The 11,272-nt window shown below is 37.5% G+C and overlaps 1 long non-coding RNA gene and 1 other non-coding gene across 3 annotated transcripts; one reads left to right on the top strand and one right to left on the bottom strand.

The window, feature by feature from the left end:
* Positions 1-982: 982 nt before the first annotated feature.
* trnai-aau (transfer RNA isoleucine (anticodon AAU)) lies at positions 983-1,056 on the bottom strand. Its single transcript has one exon. It is a non-coding gene; the product is annotated as a tRNA-Ile (tRNA).
* A 7,486-nt stretch (positions 1,057-8,542) lies between these two features.
* On the top strand, positions 8,543-10,873 carry LOC129374515 (uncharacterized). Of its 2 annotated transcripts, none has more exons than XR_008607506.1 (6): positions 8,543-8,608; positions 9,242-9,276; positions 9,772-9,924; positions 10,011-10,107; positions 10,208-10,273; positions 10,608-10,873. It is a non-coding gene; the product is annotated as an uncharacterized LOC129374515 (long non-coding RNA). The 2 variants fall into 2 exon arrangements; XR_008607507.1 differs by having other exon boundaries at positions 10,550-10,873.
* The last annotated feature ends 399 nt before the right edge of the window (positions 10,874-11,272 follow it).

Genomic DNA, 11,272 nt, shown 5'->3' with positions numbered 1-11,272 from the left:
CCCTGCCCTCTGTTTCATTATCAAGTCATATTTGCCATGCATGGCCAGCTGTTTGCGAATCCGTGATCAAGTACGCAGATGTCAGCCTTTTCTTGAATTTAGATAAACCAACACGGCCTGAAAGAAAATCAGCATCCGGGGCTTCTGACTGTCGTCATAAAGCATCGAGAAACAAAAAGGGGAAAAAAACAGGGACAGAAAAGCAAATTTTAATCAGATGAAACAGAAGAGCAGAAGTGGTAATCAGCCACAAAGGCGGCAGACTCGATGCATGCCGCATGCTAACACAAATCACTTATTAACACTACATACCATTTGCACATTTTACAGCTGGTCTGACAGGGACGAGCAGATATTGTTCTCCATGTCGGGGTGCATTTTCACCAGTGAGGGTTTGACTTTCGACAGCCTGAATCCAAACTGGTTCTGAAGGCGTCTGAACATCACAACATTTGGTTACATGTGGTTTACTGTGCCTCTGTTTCTTCTCGGAGATCTTAAAGACGCAGCAGAATCCAAGTTCATTAACTTCATCATGATGATAAAACGCCATGACCTTTCTGTTCAGGCTGTGGCCACGCTGCAAAAACACAAACTGTTATTTTGGTCTAGTTTCTAGTGCAAATATCTCAGTATGCAAAACTAGCTCACAAGTAAGCCTTTCATCAAGATACAAGAGCTTGTTTTAAGTCAATAATTCTTAAATTATGCTACTTTGGCAGATTTCATTCACATTTTTTTGTCTATAAGAATTATACATTTTTGCCTAAAAGTTACTTTAAACATAGCACAGCTGAAAAAAGATCAAAGTAAAATATCTCCAATGACAAAAAAAGAAACATTTTCATTTTCTCTACAACTGCACACTTTTAAGGACTAAATAGGTTTTTAAAAGAGCAAAGGAAATCTTACATTTTATCTTTAATTTAAAGCCCTCTGCTATTTTGAAGTGTTTACTTTCAGAAAGACTTAATGTTTGAATTAGCCTGTATGGGGTTTGAACCCATGACCTTGGCGTCATTAGCACCACGCTCTGACCAGCTGAGCTAACCAGCCATACATAAAACTGCAATTATGTAACGGTTATTTAGCTCATGTTCAACCTGAAAAATGTGGTATTTTACTTAATGCAACTCCACAAAAGTGCACTAGTTACTGCAGAAAATGAAAATGTTTCTTTTTTTGTCATTGGTGGGAAATGTAGCATAAAACATTCAACACAAAAATAAAAATCTGATGTTTACTTCGTGTCACTTTGTTACCTGAAAAACACCCTCTGCTTGACTCAGCTTTGCATTTGCTTTGCAGAAATTCAGTCAAAAGAGCTCCGTTGAAGCACCTGCAGTTCAGAGGTCATAATGGCAGCCGGAGGGGAATGAGGGAAGGTGTCGGCTCCGACACGCTGGCGAATGCAGACCACCTGCTGTGAGGCCATGGAGATCTGACTCAGGTCATTCAACTGAAGTTTTTTTATTTCATTCAGTAAAATTCCTGGATTCTCTACCGACTAAATGCAAAACAAACATGTTTGTTTTTCATTTTAACATATATTTAATATAAAGATTTCAAAATATGCTAAAAAAAAAACAGGCTTTCAAAGGCCTCTTTGTTTTTGTGACTGTGTGCATCAGTTTTTCATATATTTACTGTATTTTTGGTAATAATTTAAAATGTATTTAGTCTGAAATTGCTCAGCTCAGTATGAGGAATAAAAACGTTCTTTTATTAGTTTGTCATATTTTTGGCTCAAAATTGTTCTTTATTTTTATGTAATGCAAAAAAGTGTTTTTTTTCTTCCTCTCTCCAGTTAAACAACCTTTTCTATTACTACTTTTGTTCCTCAAATATCCTTTGTGTAAATTTACATTTCTTAATTATTAAAAGTCTCAGAGATGCACCAAAATCAGATAGCTCAGTCCAAAAAATAAAAATGCATTTAAGCTTCTATAAAAGCCTTCTTAACCGTGTCACCGAGGAGGGAAAAGAAAATAACTCAACCGTTTAACAAAAGTGATATGATCAGTCTGAAAGTTGCATTCTCAAATGAGCAGGAGGGAGTCCCAGGAGCTTTCAGCAGTTTGATAACCACATGCTGGGATTTCAGCTCCATTTAGCTGCTTCACACTCAGCACATCAGAGCCACGCTTTTGTCTCCATAAAATGTGCCACAACTCAAACTCTTCCAGCGATAACTGCAAGGCGATGCCATAAATCTATCGGAACATTTTACCTTTGTTCTCAGAATCTGGGAAAAGCTGCGGAGGAGCCGCGATCCTAAAAGCTGCTGGTTCTGTCATCAGTGAAGCCGTCATCATTCAGAACTTTGTGTCTCAGCTCGATTTTATTAGCATAAAACTCATTAATCATCTTTGGCTATTTTCTATAAAATCAGTATCAGGTTCAAACGAAGCTGGAAAACGGCCTGGTTGGGACATTTTGTCAGCTGTTACTTACAGCCATCTTGATTTAAAGGGACAGTTCGGGGTGTTGTTGTCGTTTTCCGATCACTTCCACTCTGCTGATCCATTTCTTTCAGGGTTCAGTGGAGGGGTTTGGTTTCCCCCCCAGGTAAAGGGTATAGTCCAAGTTCCGAAGGAATAAACAAACTACAATGAAGAATGAACTTATTATAATAAACAAACAAATTGCGTGAGGTACCTGTGAACTATAATACACATAAACAGTGAAATAAATAGACTAATACATTTCTATCACATTTAGAACTTTTGATCTGACAAAATCAGAAAATCTGTTTCTAAATTTTAACAAAACTGTTTCACTGTAACAAAACTTCTTCACAAACAAAAACTTGCTGCAGCTTAAGAGCGTTTCAACAGGTAGATCATTCAAAGCCCGTATGCGAAGAGGAATGCATGCTAAAAAAATGATTACTGCAAGAGTTGTAGTTCTTTCAGGGATTCTTAACGTTTCACAGCATTTGAAATATAGCATTTGAATTTTGAAATGTTTATTTTTTTCTACATGCTGAATTTTTTAACACTAAAAAATTTACCTGAAAAAATATATATTGAAAATTTTATCACTTTGAAATAGGAATGTGATTTTTTTTTTATTTTAACAGATGAAATTTCAACCAAATACAAATAATGGCATTTTTTTTCTATGTAGAAATAATAACAAAAATTATTTTAGGTTAAAAATATATTCAGAACATATATTAATACTGAAAAAGTAGAAATAAATAACATTCAAATCTCAGAGGCATTTTTAATTCAAATCCTCATGGCATATATTTACTTTCATATTTTTGAAATAATTCAATAACATAGAAAATTCAACTAAAAAATGTGAAATTACTGGAAACACCTAAAACTACATAAAGTTGAAAAGTATCCTTCAAATATCCACTTTAGCCATTTTATAGTTCCACCAAACAAAGTTTTTGGGTTTGGGAATAAAAAAATCACCTCCTGTTGACAAACTGTTAATTAGGATTGGGTTTTTGGTTTTCATGCATTATGTCTTTTAAAACATTAATAGCTTTGCATGCCATTAAATAAAACTTGATTCATTCTGAATCAAATAGACTTTTGATCAATGCTTTTGATCAACGCTGCAAACACAAAGCATGAGACGAGCTGCAGCCATATTTTCCCCGTTTTTCTCCTTCTGAGGTGAAGTTGAAGCTGATGACTGTTTGATCCTGAGTCCGCAGAGCGTCTGCGGAGCAGCAGGTATATCTCAGAGATTGCTTTCTCTCGGATTAACCCATTTACCCCGCTGCGACACATGCTGCCTTGTTTAAACCCTTGTCAAACACAACAGTTGCCGCAATGTTTCCACTCGCTCTGCGCTCTTTCCAATCTACTTCCACAGTCTCATCAAGCCACATAAATCTCCAGATTTTCTTCAGGAACTTCTTAGAGTCGGTCAAACAACAAACGTGGTGCCGTTATAAATCTACCGCCTCAGACTGCGACTTTGATAGAGACCTAACGGAGGTTATTTAGCTGGCTGCTGCTTCAGGGACTCTGCTGACATGGGCCTCCTTTAGGCAAACACTGAGTGTGTTTTTATGGCCTGGACAGGTGTGACTGGTACACTTTATATCTTCCATTTACTCCATTAGATTGGTTTCCTTCCAGGAAGGAGCTGAAAGTGAGACTAAACAACGTTGGTCTGCCAGATGTGTCTTTTTAAATACAACTGGGGTTAGCTTAAACATACATTTGTTATCCTCTTTGTTTCATTCACTTAGTTTCATTCTTTCGTTATATAAATCGTTAAGGTTGTTGGATGTTTTCATCATAAAGAATATTTTTCTGTAATTTTAAATCTGAATTGGGTTTCACTGAGTTTTGGTTGAGTTAAGGGAGGGGTGTCAAACTCATTTTCATTTTGGGCCAAATCAAGATCAAGGACGCTCTTAAAGGATGGATTCACAAAAACTTTAAAATATTAATCAATTCTTAAAATGTATTAATATAAATGTTATATTAATGGTCATCATGTCGACGTAATTATATTGGCCGTCTTTTCATAATTGGTCATTCCCTCCAGGGAATGACCAATTATGAAAAGACGGAATTCCATCCTTGAATTGTTATGAATTCATCTTGAATTAAATGATTTAGCAGATGGAATATGTACTGGGAGATGCTTATTTCTGTCAGACTCTCACTCAAAAACAACTCCTTCAGTGTAAACTCCATTGTTCTGCTCCTACCCTCACGCCTAATTGGATGCCTTTGATACTGTATGAACAGAGAGGGACCCAGTTGGTGTGGATCCTCTAATGGACCCTCCAGTGGCTCTCACATTGATAACTCTCTCTGTGAAGACAGGCTCCGCGTGCGCCATCATGCAATAGGCAATCTAACATAAGTGGAAGAAAAAGTAAAAAGAAATTAGAGTTAATTTATAATATTGGATGCTGCCCAACATCTGACGCCCAGAATCCAACAGGAATACAAATTATGCTAATATAAACTTCAGGAGCCCTCTCAGTGGGTGTTTCAGTCAAAACTTATATGTTTGGGTCATATCATCTGTTTTATCCTTGAAGAGGCTCTGAATAACTTACAAGTTTAGATTTCAGGAGTTATTTGCAGTTTTACGGGTATCTACCGCCTTAGCAATTTTGGATTTACGAGGTAGAGCGGAGACGGTCTCTAAATCCTCAGCAGGCGATGAAGGGTCTGCGCTCGCTCTCCAGGTGCCAAGTGCTTGTCCAGTGAAACAGGTTCTGCACCCCCCGACCGCATCCACCAAACCTCCTCACACAACACTCCCGTGAGCTGCAGAGGGGGAAGCAGCGCCGATGAAGAGCGCTGTTGACATTCTCTGAAATTGCCTGAAAGCATTTTTTTCTCTCTAGGAGCTGGAAGAGGAAGACTTCAACTGTTAGATGGTGTGAAAAGAGCTGAAGACAGACACCATGTAGGAGAAAAACACCCAAAAAATGGAAAGAGACATCATTTCTATGGAGTAGATATTAAAAGTACTGTGAAGGTTAGAAAATGGAAAACAAAAATGCATCTTTTTATGTCACATTGTTACAGTTCCCTAAATGTATTGTTAATCAGAAACTAATGCAGCGTTCTCTAGCTTTTGGAAGCATGTTTTAGAGGGGTTGAACATCAATAAGATTAACAAAGAATTTCCAAAAAAATATGCAAAATCAACAGAAAAAATAATCGGACAATATTCTGTTGATTATAAGACATATCTCAGCACAATTAGCTTCATGTTTAGCATAAAAGTTTAGCATCTGGACTTTAGCAATCTAAGCTAAAATCCTAGCTTTGAGCAGAGTTGTACATGAATAAATTTCAACAAGCTCATTCATTAGTAGATCTAATGTCGATGCAGCTTTTTCAGACTTCTATGCAGTAGCGGGCATCGCTAACTAAAATTATAATTCCCCTAACCCTACAAAATAATCATACATTTTAGCTTACACAATATTTAGAAGATGCTAATGCAAAAGAATTAAAAAATTAACTTAAATTTTGAGCAGGTCTTGAAAGACTACGACCCTCCATCACCAATTTCACATATTTTATTTTACATATTTACATAATTCTACATATTTTATTTTGCATGTATATATCTTCTTCTCTGGTGTCCCCCTTCTAAATAAGACCATGAATATTAACGTCTAACAACTTGAAAAAAATTTTTAACAGTCAATGAACAAAGCGTCTGCAGAAATATTAGCTTTATTCAGCTAAAAGTCTTCAGAACAGCCAAATAAATTAGCGTTTTAGAATTTATTTTGGAGAAATTAACTGTGCTAAACAAAACATTTGTTCCTCTATTAGGTGATTTGCAGAATTTTGCCGTCCGCTGTTTTTGAGATGATGACTCTGTTTAAAGGTGAATACTATGTCAGCAGAAACTTTCAGGTCTTTTTCTTTTCCAGAAAAGAATGATTTTCCCTCAAAGGCCAGTGTTTTGTGGTTGCTCTGTCTGCCTGTGGGCACAGGCTTTGTGGGGAGAGGTGTATGAAATATGTATCCCTCATGCTTCAAAACTACCAGCATGAACTAAAGGCTGTGTCCTAACCAACTGAGTTTTTTCTTTTTCTTATGCTGGTCGAGAATCTGCTGCAAACAGCATAGGGGTGTTTGCAGGTAAAGCTGAGAGGAACTCCTGATCCTATCTCTCATGTTCACCTCACTTTTAGGTATAGGTGAAAAAATATTTCATCAGATCATTTATACTTGTAACATTCAAGGTCATTGGTTTTCTTGGAAAGGCTTTTCACAAGGTCAAGGGTTTTCACAAGGTCAAGGGTTGTGTTCATAGGAGTATTTTATCTTTCTTCTAGAAATGCATTTGTGAGGTCAGACACTAGTGTTGGTTTCAGGTCAGAACTCTACTCACCATCAAAGTTGGGCGCATAAAATCACCTGAAGTTGCTTTGTGTGCTTTTCACTGGACCTACTGGGAGGAGTCCTTCTTCTGACAGCTTTTCACCATAATCCAATCAGCATCAAACTTTACACTTCAGTTCATGCTGCCAAGTGATGTTGCCTTCTCAGCTACCAATGCAGACGGAGAAGTTTATAACTCCAGCTCTGAGTCCAGTGATGGCATGTTTCACACTTAGCATTACACCTGGTGATGTAAGGCTGCTTGGCCATTAAAACCTCTTCCACAGAGTTCTCTGCATTGCTCTTATGGTATCTGAGGGTCATTACCACTAACAGTTGAACAGGGGAATATCTACTGGAGTTTTGTATATTGATAACCATGGAAGTAATTGGATCACCTGACAGGGCAACAACAGAACCCTGCAAATACTGAGTTGTTTGCTAAAATGGCACAAACAAAACAAAGTTATAATGTATCATATTGAATTTTTCAGCCGTTTGTCTCTTCAAACAGTCTATTATATGGACTCAAGTGCAGAAAATGATTATTTTCATAGTGCACCCTCCTCTAATACCAGTTTTCCGTCAGCATAAATGCTGTGCCATTGGTCTCTTTTCTTCTCTTACTCCCTTAATTGCCTCTGTGCCTTTCTATGTTGTCATTTCAAATGCAGCGGCTCAATCTCTTGTGAATATATCAAAACTGCATTATTACCTGGGTCAAGCCATGAGGTGCAGCTTAAATGATAAGCATGCAAATGAAGTGATGTGTTATTCCATTTTGTAAGGCATACAGCGCCTATAATGTCTGGTGCTTGGAGGACCCCGGGGCACCTGCAGCGTAACATCAATTACTCACAGAAAACGCAGATGATTGAACAGGTAGGTGGCAACAGAAGATGTTGAGTGAATTGGATGATGAGCGGACGTGATGATTTTAATGATTACAAAAGTGGGAATATTGGAGAAAAATTGGTAGCTGGCATGACAGAGTACTTTATTTACTTGGGCTGAGAAATATGTAAGAAGGATCGAGCCAATTCTAGGGACACTAAAGAGCAGAGTGGTGCTGCAATGTAAAAAGGAGCGCGGATGAACTTTACAGGGTTTCGGTGAGGCACATACTAAGAATGTTTGAGTCACGGTGTGTGAGAGTTCCTGAGGGTTTTAGCAAACACAAAGGTTCTACATAGAGCTTGGAGGATTGTTGTTGTGACTTATCCATGACATAAGGCTCATGCATATCAATGTAGCTGGCATTGCTTCAAGCAAAATCCTGCAACGGTCTTGGCAGGGTGATTTTTATGCCCTCTCTTCCTCCAACCAAGGGGATCGTGCATGCTCTGATCGCACTGTCACGCTCTCCAGGGGGTAATAGATACTCTGCCGTGCTCAAACGACATTCAACTGCTATTTTGGACAGAAGGCAAGAAGCTACACCAACTGGGTGAGGAAGAAATAAAATTGCAGAAAACTCTGTCATCTCCATCATACTGCTGATTACTTGATTATCACAGTACGCTAATTCAAAAAATACTGATGATCTCATGATGACAGAATTTTTTATGTTTATTATTCTCCACAGCCTGGCTGATACTGATAGTGAAGGCATAGTGTTATTTCAGTTATTCAGTGCATATCCATATACAACCACTAGGGGGCGCGAGTCGCATTGATGCCTTGGGGAAGGTTGAGCACACAGAAGAAGAGAAATGTTAGCTGGCAAAGGAAAAGGTCAGCATCTGAGTGTCGTATTTTCTACATCACAGGTCAGTAAAAATGCATTTTGATGCGTAAATGTTGGCACCCTTTAAGAGCTGGAGAGGTTATTGAATCGAGAGGCAACCAGTTAGTCACTTTAGGCAGCTTTTGATTAGTTTTGTGTAGAAAACGGAACGTATTCCCGGAGGCTAATTAATGCTAATGCGAGCGAACGTTGAGCTAGCTGAGAAACAGTTGAAGGACTGTTGAATTCACCTTGAACTTACTGTAATTTTCACTTTTTGAAACGGTAAGAGACATTTTTCTGGTGTCTTTATGAGTTATTGGAAAAAACACATAAACAACGTTGTTGTCCAATTCAATGAGTAAATGGCTGCATAAAAAGACAGTATTAACGGAGCAGTTTAGTAATTTTTTGTGAAAGAGATAAAATAATTTTGTTAAAGCTAGATTGCTTCAATATTAAAGTAAATGTTGTGCAAATTAAAAATTGGAAAAGCTATTAAATAGTTAAAAGCAAATCCATATGTTTTTATTTTAACAGTTGAAAATCAAAAAGGTCTGAGAAAAAGGCACAAAATATTTGAGTTAAAACAAAACTTTGGGTTTTATGTCAAATCCACATGAATTAAATGATGGAAACTAATTTTCTCACTGTATCTTTGTTTCTTTTTGTCCAGGTGCAGACTGTTAGACTATGTCCAATCAGAGTCAGGTATTGTGTAATTGGTGCTTTTAATCAGTTTTCAGTTAATTAAATCCAAGTCTATGGAACACGAAATGTCACTAAAATCACTGTCCTTCTAAAACATTTCAGAAAATCGTGAAAGTGCATCAAACTGTATCGGATTGCCAAATATTATGATAGATATTGTATTGTGAATACCATATATTGTGTTGTATCATGAGGTTATCGTATCGCTACACCCCTAATACAAACCTTGGTCTTGGTTTGGTTGAAGTGAACTCTGGTTTGGTTTGAATGCATATGTGGATGCAAAAGCAGAAAGTGGACTATAGTTCAAGGCATTCTGGGTAAATACAACCAGAACAAGCCTGAGAGTCTCGCTTTAGCAGGAGAAATGATTTGTGATCTTTTACCAAAGACAGAAGAAAAACTCTACAACTGTTATAATCTTTTTGTTTGCATTTTGTGCAAAAGGAAATTACACTCATGTCTTCTTCTGAGGTTTTTTGTGTTTTTCAGCAGTTCTTGGTGTGGAGCCACCTCAGGGACAGCTTTTTCAATTAGCTTGGATCATTTGACACAATGCAATGCGAAAATGAACCACAAGAGCTTGAAAAGTAATAAATATTCAAACTGAGTCTGCTGGACTCTCCGGTGTGAAAACACACTTACTAGGTGGGTACTGTGATCAGAGAGCATTGATGAAGTGTTTGTATCAAGCTGAGTTTCTTAAAAGTACAACAAGCTCGTCTGATTATTAGCTTGCTTTGTGGAAGCTACTGAAGTCCAGAGGACAGGCAGCAGAGACGGATGAAAGTACAGAACATAGGAAACTTTCCCCAAACAGACCAACTACATGTGAGGAAGAAGAAGTGTTTTTCACAACTGTCCTTTTCATCTCTCGCACTTTCTCATCTCTTACTCTTTCTGCTCTCTCTTTCTCTTCATCTCACTCCAGGGAAGATGAAAGCGAGCGCTGCCACTGGCTGTGAACTCCCCTGGACATGAACATACTACTGCTTTGGTGTGTTTGTGTGTACTTTGGCTCATGCAGCTCAGATAACTTTGTTGTTTCCACTTGTAACCAGAAATTGGAAGACAGTAGAGCTATTCTATGCAGGACATTTATTTATTGCAACTACTGCAATATTTTTAATAGAGACTATTTTTTCTTCTCATCTCTGAATACCCCTGTTTAATCAAATCAATTCTTAAGTAGTTTGTTTTGCTTTAGAGTAATTTTTAGTCAGATTAATGTCATAAAAAGTGAAAAATTTTCATCCTTTTCACAACGTTACAGGATTTAGGTTCATCATCTGTAAGGATTACAACACTGAGTTTTATCTGCTGCATTTCAGTTCCTACCGTCAATCTTGCCCCAGGCTATGCTGACGACACCTCGACTCCTGAGAAAAAAACACTAAAGATTTTACAAAAACCGCCTTTACGCAGATCCAAAGATGGATTCAGGTGAAGCAACACTCCTTAAAGTTAGGTACGTACTCTCAGTATGAAGAATGAATATTTCTGTGGCACTGAGTTTTGAAACCATCTTTTTCACTTTTATTGTGGACCTAATCATTGTCATTTTACAATGATTTTACAAAAGTTTTGGACTTTTGACCTCTGGTACATTATAAACAACACCGATACTCATTAAAAAGTACGCCACATTACAACATCTTGGTTCTACTTTCTCAGTTTTGCGGTTTTCAAAGCTGACCTTACTAACCTACTTAGAAAAATGGGTATACATATATATGTTTATGTATATGGGGACAAAATCACATGCGGAGTTCCTCAAGGTTCCATTGTCAAAATCTACATACATGCTGCCCCGACTCATTTTATGCTTTATTGATATTGTCTTTCACTATCTCTCACTGTGGTTACATTGACAACACAAAACCTTATGGTTCTTATTAATTTCTCAAACCACTTGGGTCACTTTGGCAGCATGTTTTTTCCTTCGATTTGATACAGAAAATGCTGAAACTGAGTTCTTTTAAATCAAGGCTATAAG

Source organism: Poeciliopsis prolifica, unplaced genomic scaffold (assembly GCF_027474105.1).
Source record: "Poeciliopsis prolifica strain line A6 unplaced genomic scaffold, Auburn_PproV2 SCAFFOLD036, whole genome shotgun sequence".
Taxonomy (NCBI): Eukaryota; Metazoa; Chordata; class Actinopteri; order Cyprinodontiformes; family Poeciliidae; genus Poeciliopsis; species Poeciliopsis prolifica.
This window is presented reverse-complemented; position numbering and strand designations above follow the sequence as displayed.